At 33.5% G+C, this 24,097-nt stretch overlaps 1 protein-coding gene across 1 annotated transcript in view; it reads left to right on the top strand.

Annotated features, from left to right (window-relative positions):
- EMC2 (ER membrane protein complex subunit 2) overlaps nt 1-24,097 on the top strand; it is a 133,395-nt gene that overhangs the window by 52,775 nt on the left and 56,523 nt on the right. Inside the window, exon 12 of the transcript XR_009498504.1 lies at nt 7,369-7,488. The gene's annotated coding sequence lies outside the window, so the exon portion shown is untranslated. The remainder of the gene's footprint in view (nt 1-7,368; nt 7,489-24,097) is intronic.

Raw genomic sequence — 24,097 nt, 5'->3', positions numbered from 1 at the left:
ATATGCTAGCAATGAAGACATTTTCATTTACAGTTGCTAAAAAATACAATATTAAGTATAAGAAAATCTGTGGGATATGTTTGCTGAAAACTACAAATGCTAATGCTAATGAAAGAAGAGTTAAATGGAGAGACATAACATTAACATATTCGTGGATTGGGAGGCAACATAGTAAAGACGTCAGTTGTACCCCAAATGATCTGTGGGTTTAATACAATTTCTATCCTGAAGGATTATTTGTAGATAGACAGACTTTCTAAAATTTATATGAAAAGATAGAGGAGCAAGAATAGCATACACAATTTTGAAAATGAAGATAAAGGAATTAGACTGCAAGATACCAAGACTTACTATGTAGCTACTACAGCAGTCAGGCAAGTATGGTATTGTTACTGATTGTGTGGTTTTGCCAGAGTGATAGACACATGGAGCATGGAACAGAATATAGAGTCCAGAACAGACTCATACCAGTATGGCAAACTAATTTATTCAGTGGAGGAATTGTGCTGGGACGATTGAATATTCAACAAATGGTGTTGGAACAGTTGGGAATTTATAGCAAAAAAACCCCTAAACCTAGACCTCACACCTTAAAAAAATGTTCAAAATGGGTAATGGATCTTAACGCATTGTGTAAAACTAAAATTTTTAGGAAAAAAACATGAAGAAACCCCTTTGACCTAGGGTTAGGCCAAAATTCTTCAGGTGACAACAAGATGTAATCCTTATTTAAAAATATGAATAAATTGAACTCTAAAAAATAAAAATTTTTTGTTCTGAGAAAGATCCTGTTAAAGAAGTGGAAAGACAAGCCATGGACAGAAAATACTTGCAAACATATTCAATAAAGGACTTGTGTCCAGAATATATAAAGAACTTTCAAAATTTAATAGAAAGAAAACAATCCAGTTAGAAAATAGGCAGAAGACTTGAGCAGACATTTCAACAGAGGCTGTAGTGGTGGCACATGAAAAGATGTTCAACGTAATTAGCTATTAGGGAAGTGCAAATTACAGCTATAATGAGATACCACTGAAAACCTATTAGAATGGCTAAAATAAAACAACTCTGTGCTGATGATTATGCAAAACAACTTGGAAATGTCAAATATTTAGCTTCTCTGGAAAATGGTTTTTCATATACTTTTATATTATCACATACCTTTCATTTGAAGCACTTATCACTTTAATCATTTTCAAGTGATTCCCTCCCCCCTCCCCACCCCACCCCCCACCCCGCCAACCCCCTGCCATAGATTCTTTAATTACATGAGGTCAGAGACCATAACTGTTTTTGCCCACTATTGTCATTCCAGTTTTTAGCATGGAAGCTACACACACACACACACATGTTCATATACTCATCTCTCTCCATTTATATATTTGTACTTATTTTTGCACCCAATTGTAATAATCATAATGAGGTGTAGAAGGTATGAACTTTGCATTACTGTAGACATAGTAGAAAGCAAGAATAAATCAAGTCTTCTATACTTGTTTCTTAGCATAAAAATATAATTAATAATTAGAAAGATCTTGATGCCCAAAGTTAAATTAGAAACATTGCAACAGACCATTTAATCCACAAATGACTGAATTCCAGTAAGGTCAATTGCATCTCTACTATTTAATATAAAAACACAAACATAAGAATGCACAACTCATTTTCAAGTCTAAGTCCTGGAAAAATTCCTCTATCTCAACAAACTGCTGCCACCAAAACAAAGTTAGAGACATTAATTTGGCAAATAAGTCACTAATAAGGAAATATGTACTTGCAGATGTCCAAGTAATCATGAACATTTCCAAACAGTGAATGGACAGTAACTTCGAGGAAATCTGAGTTTATGCCTGACAAACTTGAGAGATACACTACGAAAGAATCCCTAATTGCAAATTCAGTTCCTTTTTAGGCAACTTAAATATTACATGAAAGCATGGATACGAATTATGTGAAAATGTGATTGTATCAGATGAATGACCCAAAAAGTTGAAGTTTATCAAAAAACATGTTCTTTAAAAACTCTAGGTAACAATGTGTACCAAAATATCACATCAATTTAAAATCAATTTGAAGCTCTCCAGAGTGGTAACTGTAGAGTGGTTTCAAGAGTTGGCCTCAAATGACAGCTGATTTTGGATCCAGTTTCACTATACTGGTCTACGTGTCATACTCAGTATGACAGAGAGAACTGGAGACAACACAGCTCTGCTGGTTGATAATTCCCCAATGTCCCCCCTAGTCTGATTTTAAAAAATACGGGAATAAATATGACTACAGTTCTTGTGAGGGGAATCAAAGTTGTGTGGTTCCAGATAAAAACAATTGAAGAAAATTGTCTTGCCAAAAAGAGCTTCGAGTAACATGATATATATGCTGATTTTAAAAAATTAATGGCTTTTGGGAAATAGACATGGTGCAAATGTTTGCATCACAAATTGTTGCATCACAAATGGCACGCAAGAGTCAGAACTCTGATGCTTGCACAAATGCAATCTTAATGAATATTAGAATGAGAGGGAGTTTTAAAAAACAAGTTTTAAAGATGTAAAAATAGTTAAATACAATATTTTTTTTCCATGGGGTGGGGGTTACTGCTAAATACTTCATTTTTCTGCATGTGATTTCTCTAAAGTTTTTCCCACAAGACAATATTTACTAGTCTAAAGAGAATCATAATACAGTATTTTCTGTTAGTTATATCCCAATTTAGCTTAGCAACTTTAAACTTAATTTTCTATTAACAAATCTCACATATCATTAGACTAGTTTTTGAATTAACAGTCATTGATTAGAAATAACAAAAAATGATTTTCAATTGTATTCTTTTCCTTCTACAAGCTTATAGAAGTACGCCACCTAGAGTAAATTTTATAATTTTTAAAGTGTAAAAACTGCTGGGCTGGTTTTATTATTCTAAACTATAAAAAGTAGGCACATTTTAATCAAAATCAAGCTAAATATTATAATTGTGGAATTTTTCATATATTTTCTGTTTTGATGTGACTTTCTTAATATTACTGTATATAAAATAGACTGGTTTTCAATAGTTCCAGATTAAGCAATTTACACAATGTGCCCTCTTGAGATGGTTAACAAATCAAGTTCAGGAGTTATAATTTTTGAAACCTGATTCAATGACATTAGGTAATCTTAACATGCTATTACCAACTAAAATAACTATGGAAATATTTGAGAGATAATATAAATAATGAGTTTTGGATATATACATAAGTACACACACAGTATACTAGGCAATGTTAAAAATCATTGACTTTTTTTCTTTTTTTCCCCCAACTTTATTGAAATATAACTGACATACAACATTGTGTAAGTTTAAGATATACAAAGTAATGATCAGATACACGTATATATTGCAAATTATTTACCACAATAAGGTTAAGTAACACATCCTTAACCGCATATAATTACTCTTGTTGTTACAGTGAGAACACTTTAAAATTTACTCTCACAGCATCTTTCAAGTATGCAATACGGTATTGTTAACTATAATTCATACTATACATTAGATCCCCAGAAATTATTCATTTTAGAATTAAAAGTTTGTGCCCTTTGTCCAGCATCTCACTGTTTCTTCTGATCTCCAGCCTCTGGTAACCATTAATCTAGTCTCTGTTTCTATGAGTTTGACGTTTTTAGATTCCACATATAACTGAGATCTTATGGTATTTGTCTTTCTCTGACTTATTTCACTTAGCTTAATGCCCTCAAAAGCCATCCATCTTGTCACAAAAGGCAGGATTTCCTTCTTTTTTATGGCTGAATTATATTCCATTGCATATATATATATATATCACATTTTCTTTATCTCTTCATCCATTGATGGACACTTGGATTGTTTCCATGTCCTGGCTATTATGAATAATGCTGCACTGAACATGGGAGTGCAGATATCTTTTCGAGATAGTAATTTCATTTCCTTTAGATATATATTCAGAAGTGGGATAGCTGGGTCATATGGTAGTTCTGTTTTTAATATTTTAAAGGAATCTCCACACTGTTTGCCATTGACTGTTTCAATTTACATTTCCCACCAACAGTGTACCAGGGTTCCTATTTCTCCACATCCTCTCCAGCATGTGTTATCTCTGGTCTTTTTTTTTTTTTTTTTTTTTTTTTAATTTTTAATTAGTTTAGTTTCTTAGTTTCTTTTTTTAAATTTATATCTCTGGTCTTTTTAATGATAGCCATTCTAACAGGTGTGAGGTGGTATCTTATTGCAGTTTTGATTTGCATTTCCCTGTTGGCTATTGATATTGAGCACTCTTATACTTGGTGGCCACTGTATGTATGTCTTCTTTGGAAAAAGAGTTTTTGCCCATTTTTAAATTGGATTTTCTTTCTTTCTTTCTTTCTTTTTTTTTTTTGCTATTGAGGTGTGTGAGTTCCTTATATTTCTTAGGTTGCCTTTTCATTTTGTTGATTGTTTCTTTTGCTGTGCAGAAGTTTTTTAGTTTGATATAGTCTTACTTGTTGATTTTTGCTTTAGTTGCTTGTGTTTTTGGTGTTGTATCCAAAAAATTATTGCCAAGACTGATGCCAAGGAGCTTTTTCACTGTTTTCTTCTAGGTATTTTCTATGTTTAAGGCCTTAATCCATTTCAAGGTAATTTTTGTGAGAAGTGTAAGATAGGGGTCCAATTTCATTCTTTGCATGTGGATATCCAGTTTCCCCAGCATCATTTATTGAAGAAACTATTCTTTCCCCATTGAGTATTCTTGGTTCCTTGTCAAATATTTGTTGAGCTTTTGTGCGTGGATTTATTTCTGAGAGCTCTTTATTCTGATTTGTTGGTCTATGTGTCTGTTTTTATGCCAGTGCCATACTGTTTTCATTACTACAGCTTTGTGATATAGTTTGGAATCAGGACGTGTTATGCTTCCAGCTTTGTTCTTTCTCAAGATTGATTTGATTAATCAGAGTCTTTTGTGGTTCGATCGGAATTTTAGGATTGTTTTTTGTTTCTGTAAAAAATTTCATTGGAATTTTCATAGGGATTACACTGAATCTATAGATGGCTTTGGGTAGTATCGACATTTTAACAATATTAACTCTTCTGATCCATAAACATGGAATATCTCCCATTTATTTGTATCCTTAATTTTTTTCATCAATGTCTTATAATTTTCAGTGTACAGATCTTTCACTTTCTTGGTTAAATTTATTCCTAAGTATTTTATTGTTTTTGATGCCATTGTAAATGGGATTGTTATTTTTATTTCTTATTAAGGTAGTTCATTGTTAGTGTATAGAAACATAACTGATTTGTATATGCAGATTTTACTGAATTTATTTGTTCTTATCTGACTTGGTATCAGGATAATGCTGGCCTTCTAAAATAAGTTTGGGAGTGTTTTCTCCTCTTCCTTTTTTGGGAAGAGTTTGAGAAAAGTTGGCATTAATTATTCTTTAAATGTTTGTTAGATTCACCAGTAAAGCCGTTAGTTCCTGGGCTTTTCTTTGTTAGGAGATTTTTGATTACTGATTTAATCTCCTGACTAGTATTTGGTCTGTTCAGATTTTCTGTTTCTTCCCAATTTAGTTTTGGTAGGTTGTATGTTTCTAGGAATTTGTCCATTTCTTTTAAGTTGTCCAATTGTTGGTGTATGATTGTTCATAGTAGTTTCTTAGGACCCTTTGTATTTCTTTGGTATCAGTAGTAATGTCTCCTCTTTCATTTATAATTTTATTTATTTAAGTCCACTCTTCTTTTTTCTTGGAAAATCTAGCTAAAAGTTTGTGAATTTTACCTTTTTACAAAGCCAACTCTTAGTTTCACTGATTTTTTTTTCTATTGTTTCCCTATTCTCTACTTCATTGTTTTCTGCACAGATCTTTATTATCTGCTTACTTCTGCTAACTTTGGGCTTAATTATTTTTCTTTTTCTAGTTCCTTGAGGTGTAAAGTTAGGATATTTATTTAAAATCTTTCTTTTTGTAATGTAAGCATTTATTGCTATGAAGTTTTCTTTTGCATAGCTTTTACTGCATCTCATACATTTTGGCATGTGGTGTTTCCAATATCATATGTTTTGATACATTTTCTAATTTATCTTTGATTTCATCTTTGACTCAGTTTTTCAGGAGTGTATTGTTTAATTTCCATGTGTTTGTAAATTTTCCAGCTTTCCTCATGTTATTGATTTCTAGTTTCATATCATTGTGATCAAAAAAGATACTTAGTTTGGTTTCAGTGTTTTAAATTTGCTGAAACTTTTGTGACCTAACATATGATCTATTCTGGAAAATGTTCCACATGCAGTTGAGAATGTATATTTTGCTGCTGTTGAATGGAATGTTCCATATATGTTTTTAGGTCCTTTTGGTTTAGAGTACAGTTTAAGTTCCACATTTCCTTATAGATATTCTGTCTCCATGATATATCCATTGTTGAAAGTGAGGTATTGAAGTCTCCTCCTATTATTGTATTGCTGGCTATTATTTCTTTCACATATGTTAGCATTTGCTAAATATATTTAGGTACTCTGTGTTGGGTTCATATATATTTATAATTGTTTTAGCCTCTTGATGAATTGACCCCTTTACCATTATATGATGACCTTAGTTTCCTGTTACAGTTTTTGACTTAAAGTCTATTTTGTCTGATATAAATATAGCTACCCTGCTCTCTCTTGGGTTTCATTTACATGATATATATTTTTTCATTCCTTCTCTTTGAGACTCTGTGTGTCCTTGAAGTTGAAATGTGTCTCCTTTAGGTATCACATAGTTGGGTCTGGGTTTTTAAAAATTCATTTAGTCACTCTCTGCCTTTTGATTGGAGATTTAATCCATTTACATTTGAAGAAATTATTGATAGTAAGGACTTACTATTGTCATCTTTTTAATTGTTTTCTGGATCCTTTGTAGTTTTTTTGTTCGTTTCTTCCTTTCTGTCTGTCTTCCTTTGTAAATTGATTATTTTCCATAGTGGTATACTTTGATTCCTTTCTTTTTATGTTGTGTGTATCTAGTATAGTTTTTTGTTTTGCATTTATCCTGAGGCTTACATAGAGTATCTTAATGGATATAGCAGTCTATTTTAAGCTGATAACAACTTAACTTTGATTGTATACAAAACTCTACCCTTTTACTCCTCTCCCCACATGTTATGTTTTTGATGTCACAATTTATATCTTTTTATATTGTGTATCTATTAACAAATTATAGTAACTATAGCTATATTTACTACTTTTTCCTTTAACCTTTATTGTAGAGTTAAGTGGTTAGCACACAACCATATCATAGTATTAGAGTATTTTGAATCTGACTATATACTAAATGTCACCAGTATGTTGTATATTTTCATATGTTTTCATGTTACTAATTAGCATCCTTTCATTTCAGGTTGAAGAACTCCTTTCAGCATTTCTTATAAGGCAAGTCCAGTGGTGATCAACTCCCTCAGCTGTTGTTTGTTAGGAAAGTGTTTATCTCACCTTCATTTCTGATGGACAGCTTTGCCAGGTAAAGTATTTGTGGTTGGCAGTTTTTTTCTTTCAGCACTTTGAATGTATCATCTCCCTCTCTCCCACCCTGCAAGGTTTGAGAATTCTACTGATAACCTTATGGGGGTTCCCTTTTATGAGAGAAAAATATTTTTTTCTTCTGGCTGCTTTTAAAATTCCCTCTTTGATTTTAGACAGTTTTATTATAGTGTGTTTTGGAGAAGGTTGTTTTGGATTGAAATTTTGGGGTGACCTGTTAACTTAATGAATTTGGATGTCCAAATCTGTCCCCAGGTTTAGGAAATTCTCAGACATTTCTTTAAATAAGCTTTCTACCCCTTTCTCCCTGTTTTCTCCCTCTGGGACTTCAATTATGCCTAGGTTGTTTCTCTTAATCTTTTACCATTAGTCCTGTAGGTTTTCTTCATTCCTTTTCATTCTTTTTTTTTTTTTTTTTGCTTCTCACTGGATAATTTCAAATGATCTGTGTTTGGACTCACTATTTCTTTCTTCTGCTTTGTTTGTGCCATCTGCTCTTAAAGCTCTTATTGACTTTTTCAGTAAAGTCATTGTGTTCTCCAGTTCCAAAATTTTTCTTTGGCTCTTTTTCATGTTTTCTGTTTGTTGAACTTCTTGTTTTGTTCTTATATTATTTTCCTGACTTCAATAATTGTTTATCTGTGTTCTCTTACAACTCTCTGAGAATCTTTATAACAATTATTTTGAATTATTTATTGGGCAATTCCTGGATCTCCATTTCTTTGGCATCATTTACTGAAAATTTACTGTGTTCCTTTGGTGGTATCATATTTACCTGATTCTTTATGATGCCAGTAGTCTTGCATAGGTGTCTGCACTTTTGAAGAAGCAGTCACCTCTGCCAGACTTTATGGACTGACTTCAGTAAGAAAAGACCTTCACTTGTGTGGTGGGGCATGCTGGCGCATGATGTGACCCTGGGTCTAGTGGTTCAGGGCACAAAGTGTGCGTGCATGTGGTGGCTCTGGGTCCTGTGGAGGGGCGTACCGTCTCAATGGCTTGGCCAACTGGAGTACATAATATCAGAAATTATGTGGTCCTTGGTGAGCACTGTGGGGGATCTTCAATGGCTGCGAGGGTTATTGGTTCTTCAGCTGTGTTTCCAGGTCCAGTGGCTAGGGATCAAGCCAGTGGTGGTGGCTGGAGTCAGGGGTATGTGGATCTGGGGGCTAGCTGCAGGTTCCTGTGTAATGATAGGGGCTGGTTGCAGGTACACACATAGTGGTAGGGGCCAGGGCAAGCAGCACGTGCCAAGGTCAACTGGGCATACTGGCAGTTGTGGGGCCCTGGCTGCCAGCATACACTCTTGTGACTGCAGGGTCTTGCCATGGGTGCATTCAATGCAGCGAAGGTTGGTGACAGGACTCAAACTGGAGTTGTACAAGTGCACAGCTGGAGGAGCTAGCCCCAAGCATGCACATGGCATTGGGGGTCAGCCATGGGGGTCTAAGGCTGTGTTTTGCACTCATGCAGCCACAGAGCTGGGATGCCAGTGCAGATCCCAGGCTCTGATAGGGAGGGAAGCGGGGAGTGAGGAGAGATACTCAGGCATTTGGCATCTGTAAACATGAAAACCTGTGGGGCACAAAGCAGATAAATCTGTAAAGGTTCTGTTGTGGTTGTACTGGTTTCTTCAGTAGCAAAATCTGCTCGGGTCTTCTGTAGAGGAGTTTGCTGGGAATCACGGTCACTTCCACTGTGTGGCTGATACTGGTAGCCCTTGCCCTTCTTCCTTATTCCTAGCTGTATCTATATGTCTCAGCTTTGCCAGTCTCTTGGTGGGCTGAAACTGAAGTGGATTCTTCTTATAGTGAACTGAAAGGCTGGGGAAGCTGATGACTCACCCTGCTTTCTCTTTCCTAGTGAGGGGAACTCTTTTCTAGCTGGGGAGTTCCTTCCTGGCCTAGGGAGATGAGGGAGGCAAAATGGAGCTGTTCTTCCTATCCTTTTTGTGTGTTTATTCTCAGGGTTTTTGTTCCTCTGTGTTGCTAAAGTATCTTAAGTGGACTCCTGAGTTCTCCCAGAGCTGGCTTTGTTCATGGATAGCGGTCTAATTGTTGATCCTTGCAGGGAGATGGAGTCTGAGGTCTCCTACTTTGCCATCTTGGTGATGTCACTCCTCAGAATTGACATTTCATAGTGAATGTGATGGGGGAAGATTTCATGAAATTGAGTACAAAATATTTTGGATTTGAAACCAAAGCTATTTGGAGAGGTCTATCTTATCTCTGAGACTTTATCTTATCTCTGCTTTAAAAGATCATTTTCTCTTCTAGTTTTTGTGTCTGTTGATAGGTAATGCTTGGAATTTTTGCTTTGGGAGTTCAGAATTTGAAACAGTTGTGGGCAAATGATGTTTCTTGTAACATCCCACAAGGGATCAGATTTTCTAATGAAATATCGCTTTGATTTATTTGTGTCTTTGTATAGGTGATTTCTACACTTATCCAGAGGAAAAATTCCTGCAGAGTAGAGGTCTTGTCTTCAGTTTCATTTCCTTACATTATCTAACACATACTTTTGCCACAGGGAATGCTTATAAATATTTGTTGATATAATATTTTGTCTCCAAGCTAACTGAAGTCAGTGAGAGTCATTCAGTTGCTAAACTTTAACAGTCAAATTAGGTTATCAGACTAGGAATTTAATTAGCAAAGTTTGAAAACTCTTCATGGTTTGTTTTTTTTTTTTTTTTAATTTAGTATGGCAAATTTTATTTAAGGCATAGCAAAGCCTCCTTGATAGCAGTTCAGAATGAAAGATTTATAAAATTTCTCAACCCACTAAAAATATAAACCAGACAGAAAAATTACCCATTGAGTAATAGTAAATGTCAGTGTTTAAAAAAAAAACTAACTTATTTTTTAGTTACAAGGGACACATGCATTTTATTTATAATATAGCTTCAAGACTTTAAATATGCTGCCCAGAATATCTTCCAGTTGCTATGGGGAGTTCTGTTATTCATCAATGTAGGGTTTCCTACTTGGCAGCATTATGTATTTATGATGGCATCTGTGTTTGCTGGTTGTTGCATTTGCAGTGGAACTTGTATTTCAGCCAGTTGAAGAGGGAGGGAAAAAGAAAGTAAATTAAACCTGACTTCTTGGCAATGAAGTAGTAGCTTCTTGTTACTTGGACCCATATATTCCAAGAACACCAAACGTAACTGCAGTTGTGTGCCATAGTTACTCTACCTATAACTGACTATATTTGCATTGTAATAAACTTGTATAATAATATTAAAACCAAAAAGTTAAAAACTAAAATATTATGTCTTGTCAGTTGACATGCACTTTTCAAGCAGAATTTTAATATGGGAAATTAGCTATTAGAATGATGCTTATTTTTTCCTGATCAAAGAAAAATTGTCACTATCATCAATATCATTTTGTAAGCTTTCATTTACTTAAAATAAGTGAAAATCTAAATGAACTAATTAAAAGACATTTTTCCTCAACTGAGAGAAACAGAACAGAAAATAAGAGTAAACTTATTAATATCTAGGATTTCTTTTTAAAAACAACTAGTATATTTTAGAGTCAGTGTACATTTATCTCAAGCCAATATTCCAAACCCATATACATCTACCACATTAACCTGTAATATTTGGTGTTCATAAAGGTTATCTTCAGATATCCCAAGAAGTACCTTTTTAGTATTAAGAACCTAGAAACACCTTCTTAACATTGATTCTTAATATATGCAACCGAGAATTAACTCCTTAATGTTGACGTATGAAATTATATTCATTATAATTTCTAGATTTGTGGATTGTGTTCATTTTAATTTATGTAATTCATTTTATTTTTTGAACACTGGCAGTCTCTGAGGCATAGTTTAGATGTCACTGCAGTTCAGAAGGTTCTGTAAAAACTTGAGGGAAGGGGAGAGACTTGGCCTTGATACTGAAAGATGGATAGTTTTAGATCGAGTGTTGGCATTCTAGGTTGGGGTAACAATTTATGCATCAATATTAGAGAGGAGAAAACCACCTTCTAGAGGCACAGTGGCTAGGCCTTTTTTGCTAGGATGAGAGTTTAGAGAAGTAAGTATAGAGAAAGAATGGGGGGAAGTATTAATTATTAGAACAAATATTTCTCTAGCACTTTACAATTTATAAGGGATTTCTATGTAAGTCTCATTTAATCTTAAATACCTGTGATGCAGTATCTTTATTACTTCTATTTTAAAAATAAATCTAGAACTAAGGCAACTGGGAATTATTGTTACAAAATAAAAATGAACAAAATATAAATGTAAGCTTTGATAAAGAGAAAATATAACAAAAATTAGGTTAGAGTGGAAAAATTTGATAATCTGTTTAATCTTTCCTGTAAGGAGACGGTTTAAAGGTAAAACATATAGTTTCAAAAGTGACATCAAAGATTTTTATAATTTTTTTTCTTACCTTTAGAGAGATCTTTTACTTAGTAACAATATCTTCTGTGAAGATTACATTTTTATGAATTTCAGTATTGCCTTCCATTTATTTAAAATATTTTTAAATTTAAAAATAATCATGATTCCACCATTTTTTCCTGAAATTACTTATATTTGCCTTTCTGAAGTACTCCTTTGCAAGCTGTACATATTCGTAAGAATGTTCAATAAAAGTTGGCAATGATTATTTTGGGGTGATGGAATATTAGTAGATTTTTTAGTTTCTTCCTGGCACTTTTCAGTGTACTTTCTGAACCAAATGTGCATCATTTTTTTTTCTAAAACATTAAAGGCATTATTCTTAAAATTTAAAAATTCCATGCAAGTGCTGTTCTGAGGAATATACTTTGGGAATCACTGTTGTAGATAATTATTTCCTAACCTTTTTGGATGAATGATCTCTTTCACAATAATATATGATTTTGCCAACTCAGGAATTTAAAAAATTATTTTCTGATTTTCCTATGGCACATAACAAAGTAATTTAGCAAAAAGTTTTCATAATTATTTTATTTTATTTTATTCTCATGATTACATAAGAGAAAATGTTGCTACCTATTAGTATGTCCTCACAAATATAACATTGATGATAGTGGTTTTTATTACCAGCTAAAATAAAGCCAAATTGGATATAATCATCACAGTCATTTATTTTATTAGCAGTGCTTTTTGAGGTACAAGAAATACTGGTGCACTTTTAAAGAATTTTGATCAGACAGATTGAACTAATGGGTCTGAAGATCATTTTGAGGCAAATTCGCACATTTTTCATGTTTGTACTCATTAATATGTATTTTATTATTTTCTTGTGTTATCTTTCTTCAACCAGTGACTGATTATGGATATAAACTAGGTAATAAGGGACCAAAAATAGATGATTTAAAACTAAGCAATGATTAATACCTTCATGATGACTGGTAATGATTTGCTGAGTTATAAACTGACACTGTCTATGTATGGAGGCCCTTCCTCTGATTTCCAATAATCACTGTACATTCTTACAGCACTTGCACTCCTAGGCTCTCCAGATTTCATTTTAGATGGATATTTTTTAAAAGTTATTCACATATTAAGAAGTAGATACTGAAACAGATAACATTGTTAATTTAACATCATGATTCCTTATAAGACCTTTGTGAACCCATGATGATTACTATTTGGGAAATGGCTATACAGAAACTGATATAGGCGTAGGCTTCCATGTAATTCTTAAGGAAAAGAGAGAATTTAGAAAGGAGAGTAGAAAGTTAGGGATTGAAGTTTAAGGCTTACTAAAATTTGGGGAGTGGAAGAAGAAAAAATAGTAGAGGATAGAGAACTAAGGAAATACAATTACAGAGGAATAACCATTGAATGAATGACATTACATACTTTATCTCATTTCATACTCAGTTTAAATGAGAAAGTTACAACTAAGAAAGATGAATAATTTGCCCCCAGTCACCCAATAAATGGTAGAGCAATGATGATTCAAAGCAAGATCTGTAATAAAGTTCATGCTTTATCCTCCTCAGCATTCCATCTCTCTCGTTCAGAGATGTCAGAAGAGAATCAGAAGAGGGATGATATAATAAAAATCAAAGGACGAATTTTAACAAGAAAGTATTCTGCATTAGATGTGGCAGGGGTGTCAGGCAAAAAGAGATCTCAGAAAATATCACTGGAACTGGCAGAGGCTTTGAAGGGCCAGGTCTAACATCCAGAAAAGGCAAATCCATATTCTATGGATTTAAGGGGACTTGTTTTCTCTGTTAACACAAGACTTGTGCTTTATGCTACTAGTGTGGTATCTTGCTCATTTTTTCCTGGTATCCCTAAGGCTTAGCATGGCATTTTGCCTACAGTAGGCACCAGGCTAAGATCTTGCAAATGTATGACTGATGTAGATTATTGGTCTCAAAGGTCTTGAAACAGTCTGGTGGATATTGAAGATTCAAAGGGTGATGGCACTCTGAAGGGCGATCCACAGAAGGACTGATGATTTGAAGATGGTGGTAAATGAGCATAATATGATGTTAAATGGTGAAAAACAAAGATGGGTGCTATACGAATCATTGGGACCTGCTTCTGGAGACCAAGAAGGTTGTGCCTCTCCCTTATTCTGTCTCTTCCTAGCCACTGTGAGTCAGTAATGCCACCAAAACCCACAAGTTTGGATGAAGTTGGGGGGGGGTGTCACAAATTTTGGTCTATTTTAAATTGATGACAACTTAAATTTTTAAAGAATTTGTTATATAAAAATGTACTAACGATGATAAACGTTTTTTCAATAGGTGAAGAAAAAGCATTTAGTATAATAACATACACATTTATGAATTTAAAAAATCAGTGAAAATTGGGCAAAGCACATGAACAGGTAATTTAAAGAAGGAGATACTTAGCAAAATACAGTTCAATAAATATTTATTGAATAAAAAGTAGGCTATGGTAGAATTAGATTTATACCACAAGAAGAAGAAACAGCAAGTAGCTTGATTACCAAGAGCTTTGTATGTCATACTTTGGAGCATGGTATTTATCCTGTAGATGGTTGGAGTCTACTAAAGTGCTGTTCACATTGAAGTAACTATTTTATTAGCACTGTAGTTAATGTACTCGAAACAGACTTGAGCTAGTGGAGAAAGGAGGTAGGCAGAGTAGCTCAAGTGAGAAAAAAATGAAACTATGGTAAGGATAAAAGAAATGAGAGAAAATGGACAGATTTAAGAAATATTAAAACTTGTTTTCTAAATAAACTTTTTTTCTTCCAGTTTTATTGAGCTATAATTGACATACAGCACTGTGTAAGTTTAAAGTGTATTGCATAATAATTTGACTTACAAGCATCATGAAATGGTTACCACAATAAGTTTAGTGAATATCCATCATCTCATATAGATACAAAATTAAAGAAATGGAAAAAATGTTTTTTCCTTGTGATGAGAGCTCTTAGGATTTACTCTCTTAGCAACTTTCATATATAAGATACAGCTGTGTTTATTATATTTATCATGTTGCAAATTATATCCCTACGACTTATTTATCTTACAACTAGACGTTTGTACCTTTTGACCACCTTCATCCAATTCCCCCTTCCTACCGCTTCTGGTAACCACAAATTTGATCTCTTTTTCTGAGTTTTTGTTTGTTTGTTTGTTTTAAACATAGTAAGACCTGATGAAATGAATATGGTAGAAGGTAATGGAGAACAGGGAGTCTAGGAAAAATTCTATTTTTCTCAATAACTTGTGTGACTAGCTTGATGATACAATGCTTGATAGGAAATAAACAGGGTATAACATGTGTTTATTACAAATTTTTGAAATTGAACTTGAAAAGCTACTTCTAAATATAATTTTAAATGTATTTTTTATTAAGGACTTTAAAAAAGTTTTTTAGAGCACTTTTAGGTTTACAACAAAATTGAGAGGAAGGTATAGAGATTTCCCATATGCCCGTTGCCCCTACATTTGCATAGCCATCCCTCATCTTTCACCAGAATGGTACATTCATTACCAAGAACGAACCTACATTGACATATCATAATCACCAGAAGTCCATAGTTTACCTTAGGGTTCAGTCTTGGTGTTGTAGATTCTATGGGTTTAGACAAAAATATTATGACATATATCCATCATTATAATATCATATAGAATATTTTCTCTGCCCTGAAAATCCTCTGTGCTCTGCCTATTTATCACTCCCTTCCTCTGACCCCTGGCAACCACTGATTTTTGTCTCCATGGTTTTTCCTTTTCCAGAATGTTTTTTTTTTTTAATTTGGAGGTACATGGAGTTATGAATTTTTATGTTAGTCAATTAGTTGTATGTAATGCCATCCATTCTCCAAACTAGAATCACAAATAAGATAAAACTTGGATAAAAATTTTAAAATTCCTTGTAAGCCTGCATGTTTATTAATACTGTAGTCATATCAGAAATAGATATGGAAAGATATTTCCCTCAAGTGTGATTGAAAATACAGTTGTTGTTAAGGTTCTGGCCATTAGATTTAGTTCTGGTTGATGTTTAAAATAAAAAAATACTTTTATTAATTTCACATAAAAAAGTTAGAAGGGGTCAGGTGTCATTTAATATTTCCCTTTTGTATCAGGTAATGCAATTTTTGAGTTAGAGGTTCTTTATTGTAACATAGTATCTTTCCTCTGTGTAGAAGTTCATGTTAACCATAGAAAATAAAGAAGCTCATTGCAGATATATAGATTTTTCTATGTAAAAAATTTTAAAATTCAGTTTTTATGGCACATGGAAATGCTTTCAGTCTGTAAAACATTTTGAAAAATTCATTTAACATGAAAATATATACTGAATTATGATCAGTGTCTTCTACTTAGGCATTGCCACTTAACCAGATCTGACAGAAAGGTAATTCACAGAAATTCTATTTGTGCACATTCAAATTTGACTTGATTTAGAATATTATAAAATAGAAGAGACTGAATAAAAGAAGAAAAAGAACACCAATTTGTGGCACAAATATAAATGATGACATTATATTACAAGATTAACAAACGGCTTCATTGAATTTTAGATTTTGGTACAACACTTAAAACATTGCTATGACTCAAAGTAAGTTATTGAATCTGGGTAGCAAGGAAATAAAGAAAATTATTAGCATTGTAACAAAGCCCTGAAACAAAATGTCTTTTGGAAAATAGCAAGCTGGCGATATGCCAGGGAGGGAAAAAAATTAGAAACACAAATGTTCCATCAGAGTCTTGATTTTGAAAATGAATAAAAGAAGTAAATATATTACCATTTAAGTGTTATACTTACTAGACCTTCATTTCTAAAGAACAAATGACAAAAATAGGATCTGGATTTTTATAGAGCGGGAATAGGAGCTACTGCTCCCTTTCCATTTTAAGTTTGGAATGTCTTCTCTCAATAATCTAGGATTGTTTCATTTTGCGTTTAAAGTTCGGGTAGGCCAGCCTAAACTAACAAATTACATCAAAGGGAAATCTGGAACAGACTAATGTCATTTAGGACCTGAGTTATCATATTATATTTCAAATATAGTAATCTTCCACTTTTACATACACCGAAAACTTCATATTATTGTTTTGAAATAGCAGAGCAGAAAGTTTTGTAGGTTAAGGCTACAAAGTGAACAAATTAAAAAAACTCATTCAGGGACAACCTTACTTCCCAATATGGTAAAAATAAAATTTTGTTTTGTAACATTATATTGCTTATAGAAAACATTCTGCACCACAAAGCTCTATCTTTTTAATAGTTTAAATTCCCAATGAACAAAGATATTAGTAGGAAAGGAACTTAACAGTACTAAAATCCTTTGAACCTAAGGTAAGAGGTAGAATCTGATTGTACCTATGATGAAGATGACCTCCTTAGCTTATAAGGTGTTTTAAGTGTCACTGATTATTTTTCTCTTGCTAAATCTCTAAACACATCTCTGATTTGCTATGGTGTTAGCTGAATTTTTAGGATTATTTAGTTTCACTTTAATCAGTTGAGGACTTAACTACAAATACAGCTTCTTCTTTGATGAGTCAGTAACTGGTTCTTGCATCTTCAAATCTGAGTTCTGTTCTTCTGTCCTTTGCTTGCCTGACAGTTTTATGCACAGTATGATTTAGTTAAAAGGATATTTAGCATTGTGGTTGATTTGTATTGCATGAAATAAGATAGTCAGCTGGTGGAAGCCAATTCAGGCCACACATACTGTATTTAAGACTTAAATGCTGAACCTTTATGGTGCATATAGCTGTTTTGGAAGTTGCCAAACAAGTCACACAGCCTACGTGCAACAGACTGGGTGTGGTAAAAAATGGCCTGAGCTTTCCAAATTTCCTGGCTTTTTTCCTCTTTTTGGATTACATTAAAACAATTTCCTTCAGGATTGAAGCATCTGGCTAGCTCTTATAGCTTCTTTTTTTCTTATGATTAAGGGAGAAAAATTGATTCAGGGGAAAAAAAGCTATGGCTCAACCCAAAGTCTGTGCTAAGGATAGACCTCAGTGGCACATTTTTGTGACATAAAATTTTACGTTGGGCATGCAAATTATTGATTTGATTTTGATTTTCTCAATTTGCTAATGATTCTATCTCAATATGGGGCCTTTACTTAGTGATGTTTAAAGTAATTCTTTGCTGTAATACCCTATAGCTGGGAAAATAATCCAACTGTACTCTGCACAAAAAATAAAGCTTCTCCATACCCATGATGCTAGATCTATTATCACACTCATGATGAATTACTGTTGCTTTTGGTAGCACGAAAAACCACAATCTATTTTTCCTCTCGAGTGGCAGGTCTCTCGTCACTTTTCCTTTTTCTGATTTTAATTCTCTCCCAGCTGCTTATCTCTTCTAATTGTTAACCTTTCCTTAATTATAGGAATCAGCAGTGTGCTTTTTGTCAGAACTTTGTTCCTTTAGTGAAATAACAGTCATCAGAAACAGTCACCTTTGGACATTCACATGTGTGTTTACTTATAAAATCAGTTATTATTAAATCAATACATTTGATTTCAAATAGATGAGACTTGTTACAATAACTAAGCAGAACCCTAGTTATTAAATTGCTTCTTATGTACAATACAGCTTTACTTCTCAAAAAATCAGCCTTCTAACAACATCTAAAAAAACACTGACAGAGGAGATAAATAAAAGCATTGTGTACTTCAGTGATTCCCTGACAGTCCTTTTGTTCTACACTAGATATAGCAACCCTTGGTTTATTAGAGGCCATTTACTGGTTCTGTTTGTTCGTTTGTTGGTTTTCAGAAGCTTGAGACAATGTACCTGTACCAATGTACTGCCAGATTAGCAGTGTAGACCTGGTTTAGCTACATGTACTGACTAAATCAGTTTAGCCTTTCACCATAGCAAAGGAGCATAGTCATACACAGTAGAGAACTGCAGACTCAACATCACAGATCTATAAGCAGTGGAACAGGGTTAAAACAGGATGTATTCTACAACGTGGAAAGCTAGAAAGTTGAGTTTACCATTAAAGGAAGATGGAGACCTGGATGTATATTTCTGGAGATTAGTTACTTTAAACCACCCTTTGAACAGATTTTTTTAAATTGGATAAAATAAAATCTTATGTATATTTTTTATATATATTACATGTATTATGTATGTACTTTTTTTTTGCATTGATGACCTGGCAAAGCAGTCAAATCCAAAAACAGAGTAAACCAGGAACCATAAAAGATAAGTGCCAAACCTAGTTTTGTTCTGAGGATTTCTGCTGAATCCTGAAGTACTGGGTTTCCATTTGACAGCTTCTTGGGCCATGGGGGATACTAGTTAAAACTGAAGATCCAGCTATGGACGGAAACCTACCTAATAGGATACTCCTACAAAGCTGAGATGTGTAGGAGTGAAATAAAGATGGAAACACCAAGGAAATTCTCCAGTAATGCTAGGTAAGTGAAGAATAAGTAAAAATTTCCTTGAGAATATATAAGTACAAACTGGCCCCTCAATGGGTCTGAAAAGCCTCAAGGAGTTTAGTGGAGAGCTTAGCTTAGAATGTTCCCAGCTGGTAATGCCCCCAGATGACTGGCAGAAACAAATGAAAATTATTTGGAGGAATTCCAACTTCAGTTTAGGCCTCAACCACCAAGGAAAATGAACTTTCATGGTAAAAAAATCATAAAGCACCCAAGGAGACAAGACATCATAAATGAGAATCTACCAAAACAATCAAAACAATAGACCTCCCAAAACTATAAACGTTGGAATTATGAGACAGAATGTACAATCATGGTTAATATGATTAAAGAGATAGAAGCTTGAAAACATAAATAGGTAACAAGTAGGTTTGAAAAATAACTAAATAGAAATTCTAGAAATTATTAACATAATAATTAAAAACTGAAAAGATTAACCATCGGATTAGACACAGCAGAAAAGAGAATTGGTGAAGTAATTTCTGAAGAACTTATCTAAAATACAGTCCAGAGAGAAGTGAAAAACATGATAGAGAAGTTAATAGCTGTGGAGAATGAAGGGAGAATATACTTTTTTTCAGAGTTCTAGGAGATTATAGAGTCAATGGGAAAGAGTATTCAAAAAGAATTCCTCAGAATTATTGAAAGACAGTAATCCTCACTCAAATCAAGAAAACCAAATAAATACCAAGATTAAATTAAGAATTTCTCTTCATCAAAAATCACCATAAAGAAATAGATAAGTTACTGGGCGCCAAAACTTGCAATCCATATAACCAACAAAGGGTTAGTATCTCTCCAGAATACATATATAACATATGTTGTATATAATAGTATGTATAATAAAAATAAAAATTATAATATGTTTATTTATATAATAGAGGATAATACATGTTATTGTGAATTAATCAGAAAACTACACAGAGAGCAGCTCCATCTAGTAATTCAGGTTATAAACTTCCAAATTATCTTAAACGTGTCTCTGAATTATCCTAAGCATCCCCGCTGCGTATCTATATCCAGTATCTCCCAAGTCCTTGTGATTCTGTCTGAACTGTCTTCTAAATAGTCCCCTTTCCTTCTGGCTTCACTGACAATAACTTGGTTCAAGTCTTTATTACATTCCCTTTAACCTAGGGGAATAGATTTCCGACTGATTTTCCTCTCTCCCTTTAATCATTTATTTTGCAATGCCAACAAGAAGTTTGCTTAATACATTTAGAACAAGTTTTGTTATTCTTCCACTCAAAAATTCACCATGCTCTATAAATCATGGATGTTCATTTTCATTTTTATCAAATTATACATACACATAGCTTAAAGAGTCAAGTAGTTCTATAAGGTCACTTCTTCATCCTTTTAACTTAACGTCCATTTAACTTTTGTCAATATAGTGATGTCTTTACTTAACAGGTTTGTGTTGTTTCTTCTTGATTTTTCAATTTTAAGCATTGATTTTCCTCTATGGAAGATGAGGATTTAGCTCTCTTTCTCCATCCCTACCACATATGGATACCCTTCCCACATACCTCTCTTCCTACTACAGTTAACATTGTAATTTTGATCATATTAACATTTAGTATTTTACATAATTTTGACTATGAAAATACTGTTACAGCCGGTCCAAATATTAAATTAAATTGATTTTACTTTCCTGGAAAAATTTTGTGTTCTCTATCTTGCTCTTTTATTTTCTTGCAATTATTATTAATTCAAATCCAAACTGTTCCCAGTTGCCCAGTTCTTATCTCAAGACATTTAGATACATCATGCATTCGATCAGTTCCATTATCCTGAAGAAGTCTTCATAGAATGTAAATTCCTAGCATTGTACTTTCATATGTTAGGTTATCAATAAACATTTATTGATGAATTAACTGAAGTGCTACAAACTGAGCAACATAAATATATTTCTACAGTTTATTTCTTCTGAGAAGAACTAAAGTGTGGGTCATTTCAGATTTTGCACGATTTGGAGAAGCTTCAATTTCCTAATCTACAAAGTGGGAATAAGAATTTCTACTTCTAAGGTTGTTATCAGGATTAATCATATAATAATTATAAACAGTAATTGGCACTTATGAAGCACTGAATGGGTGGCAGGTACTGAGTTAAAATAATGGTTTTATACTACTACTACCACTACTATTCTACTACTAATGATAAAACATGGGTCCTTATTATAAATTTCCTTAGGGATTTCCAGTGATTTCTCATCAAAAGAAAGAGTTGGAGAAAAGTTTTCACTATTTCAAAATCTTTCATGAGAATTCCTTTGACTGTTTTTCTTGGCCTACTATTTGAGGGGTTTGGGATGCCTTTCCTCTTCTCTAAATACTTTGCCTCAGGGACAACTTAAGTCCTCTCTCAGTTTTGGTAATACTCTGTATCAAAGCATATAACTACCAGACTTAATAATTTATTACATACTTAGCTTTATTTAACTATTTCATATTTATTATTCTCATCTCTTTATTTCATAGGCTTTTAAAATGCCATGTGAAATAATTGCTTTCTATATTTTGTACTTTTTCTCTGCATTTTTAATGATATTTGGCATCATGAATTATAGATGCTTAAATGATATTATATTAATTGGTCTAAGTTTCAGGCAAGTAAGAAAGAGAAGGAAGAAAGTATCCCAGTGGTGTGCAAAATTTCTGGGAGCATATAGACTTGATTCTTAAATGCTCCATAGCTGATTGTACTATTTTTCAATTATTCCTTCATTCCTCCTCAAGATTTTTCTCCAAGAAGACTTTTTAGAAAGTCTGCTTTATGTTGGCTTTTGAAGTAATGTATTAAAGCAGGTTGACTCAGGGCTGCCACAAAAGAGCCCTTCAGTCAGCAAAGAAAAATCTCCAATAGCAGAGGGGTCCCCAGTCAACAATTCCTAACAAGGCTGTTCTTATTCCTAACAAGGCTATTCTTATTCCTGACTGTGCCTGACATATAGGGATTTCTGATGGATCATTTGGCATTTTCATTTCCCTGACATACACAGAAGGCATCTGAAGTTGTCCAATTAAAGATGCCTCTATTACATCAGACTTTTTGGAAATCTCAAGTAAAAAAATGACCATCATTGCACAAAGAGCTAAACTAAATCTCTCCCTTTCCTAGTCGAGCTATTTTGTTTGTTTATTTAAACTTCAGGTATAGCTGGGAAAATAGGAGATTATTTTTAAATTATCAAACATTGGGGTGTATTTTAAAATTTGAAATAATTGCTTTAAATGTGGAAATTTTTTTAGTTTTGCTTATTAAGAAAATAACATTAACAGTGAATTTTAATTATTTCAAAATGATTTATTTTTAAACTATTAATTGTACCAACCAGCAAGGTAAAAAGGAATTCGGCTAAAATGTAGAATTTCAACTGATGAGTGAAAATATCAGAAGAAACTCTAGAAGATAATTCTGTCTGCTTATAACCACCTATTGTATATACTCCTTGGGATGCACTACTGACACCTTAAACTCAAGTTGCCCCAATCATATTCGTTATACTTTTTTCTTATACCTTTCTTATTCACTTTTTTGGTTGATTTATTTACTATCTTTTTAGTCACTGAAGGATAAACTTTGAACTCCCTCCTCTTCATGGTCATTAAGTTCTGTGGTTTAGCTTCTGAAATGCCTCTTGACTCTTCTCCATTCACTTTTCATTTCCTTGTTTCAGAGCTTTAGTAAGCTACTGCAGTATGCTCCTAACTAGTCTTCCAGTCTCCCTAGTGTCCCTAGGTACCTTAGGAACCTTTGATGATTTTGCATTTTTTTATGGAATTAAGTCTAACTTTCTTGATAGGACCATTAAGGCCCTTTCTTGCCTCAGGATTGTTATTGTTGGTGAATAAAGGTAGAACTTTAAGGTCACACAGACCTGGATGCAAATTCCATCTTTACCACTTCCTATGTGATTTCCTCAGGCAGGTTTCCTAACTTTACTAAGAATAGTTTCCATATCAATAAATTGGTAATGATAAGAACAATAATAGTTTTAAACTCCTAGAATTTTTGTGAGGGTTAAATTAGCTATAACTTATTTTCAATGCTCAGTGTGTGGTAAGCATTCAGTATGTTAGTGTTCATTTTTATTTCCCTTCATTTCAGCCACCATGCCTATTATTTACCATGCTGTGAGTTTTCATATTCCATCTGTCTGCTTGTGTTTTCCTTTCTCTAGCTGATGAACTCCTACGTGTTCTTTATTACTTTCAATTTTTTTAGATGAGCAATCACCATTCAAAGCCCTATTTAAATGCCACCTCTTTTGTGAACTGCATTAATCACTCTCCTGAGAATCACATTGCATATTCCTACTAATAACTGGGTTCATAACACTGTGTCATAGCTATATTTTTAAAAATAAATTTACTTATTTATTTATTTTTGGCTGCGTTGGGTCTTCGTTGCTGTGCATGGGCTTTCTCTAGTTGTGGTGAGCGGGGGCTACTCTTCGTTGCAGCATGCGGACTTCTCATTGTGGTGGCTTCTCTTGTTGTGGAGCACGGGCTCTAGACCATCTCCTAGATGGTCAAAGGCTTGATATAAGTCATAATATGGTACTCAGTCTTTAAGGAAATGTGGCAGAGCCAACTAATTACTCCAAATCTACCTCTTCATTCTTTTGGTTAGAGAACCCCAGGACTTTTAGGAGGTCACAAAACTGCCCAGCTATAGACTACATTTTCCAGCTTCCCTCACAACTAAGTG

This window comes from Balaenoptera ricei, chromosome 17, assembly GCF_028023285.1.
Source record: "Balaenoptera ricei isolate mBalRic1 chromosome 17, mBalRic1.hap2, whole genome shotgun sequence".
In the NCBI taxonomy this organism is placed as follows: Eukaryota; Metazoa; Chordata; class Mammalia; order Artiodactyla; family Balaenopteridae; genus Balaenoptera; species Balaenoptera ricei.
This window is presented reverse-complemented; position numbering and strand designations above follow the sequence as displayed.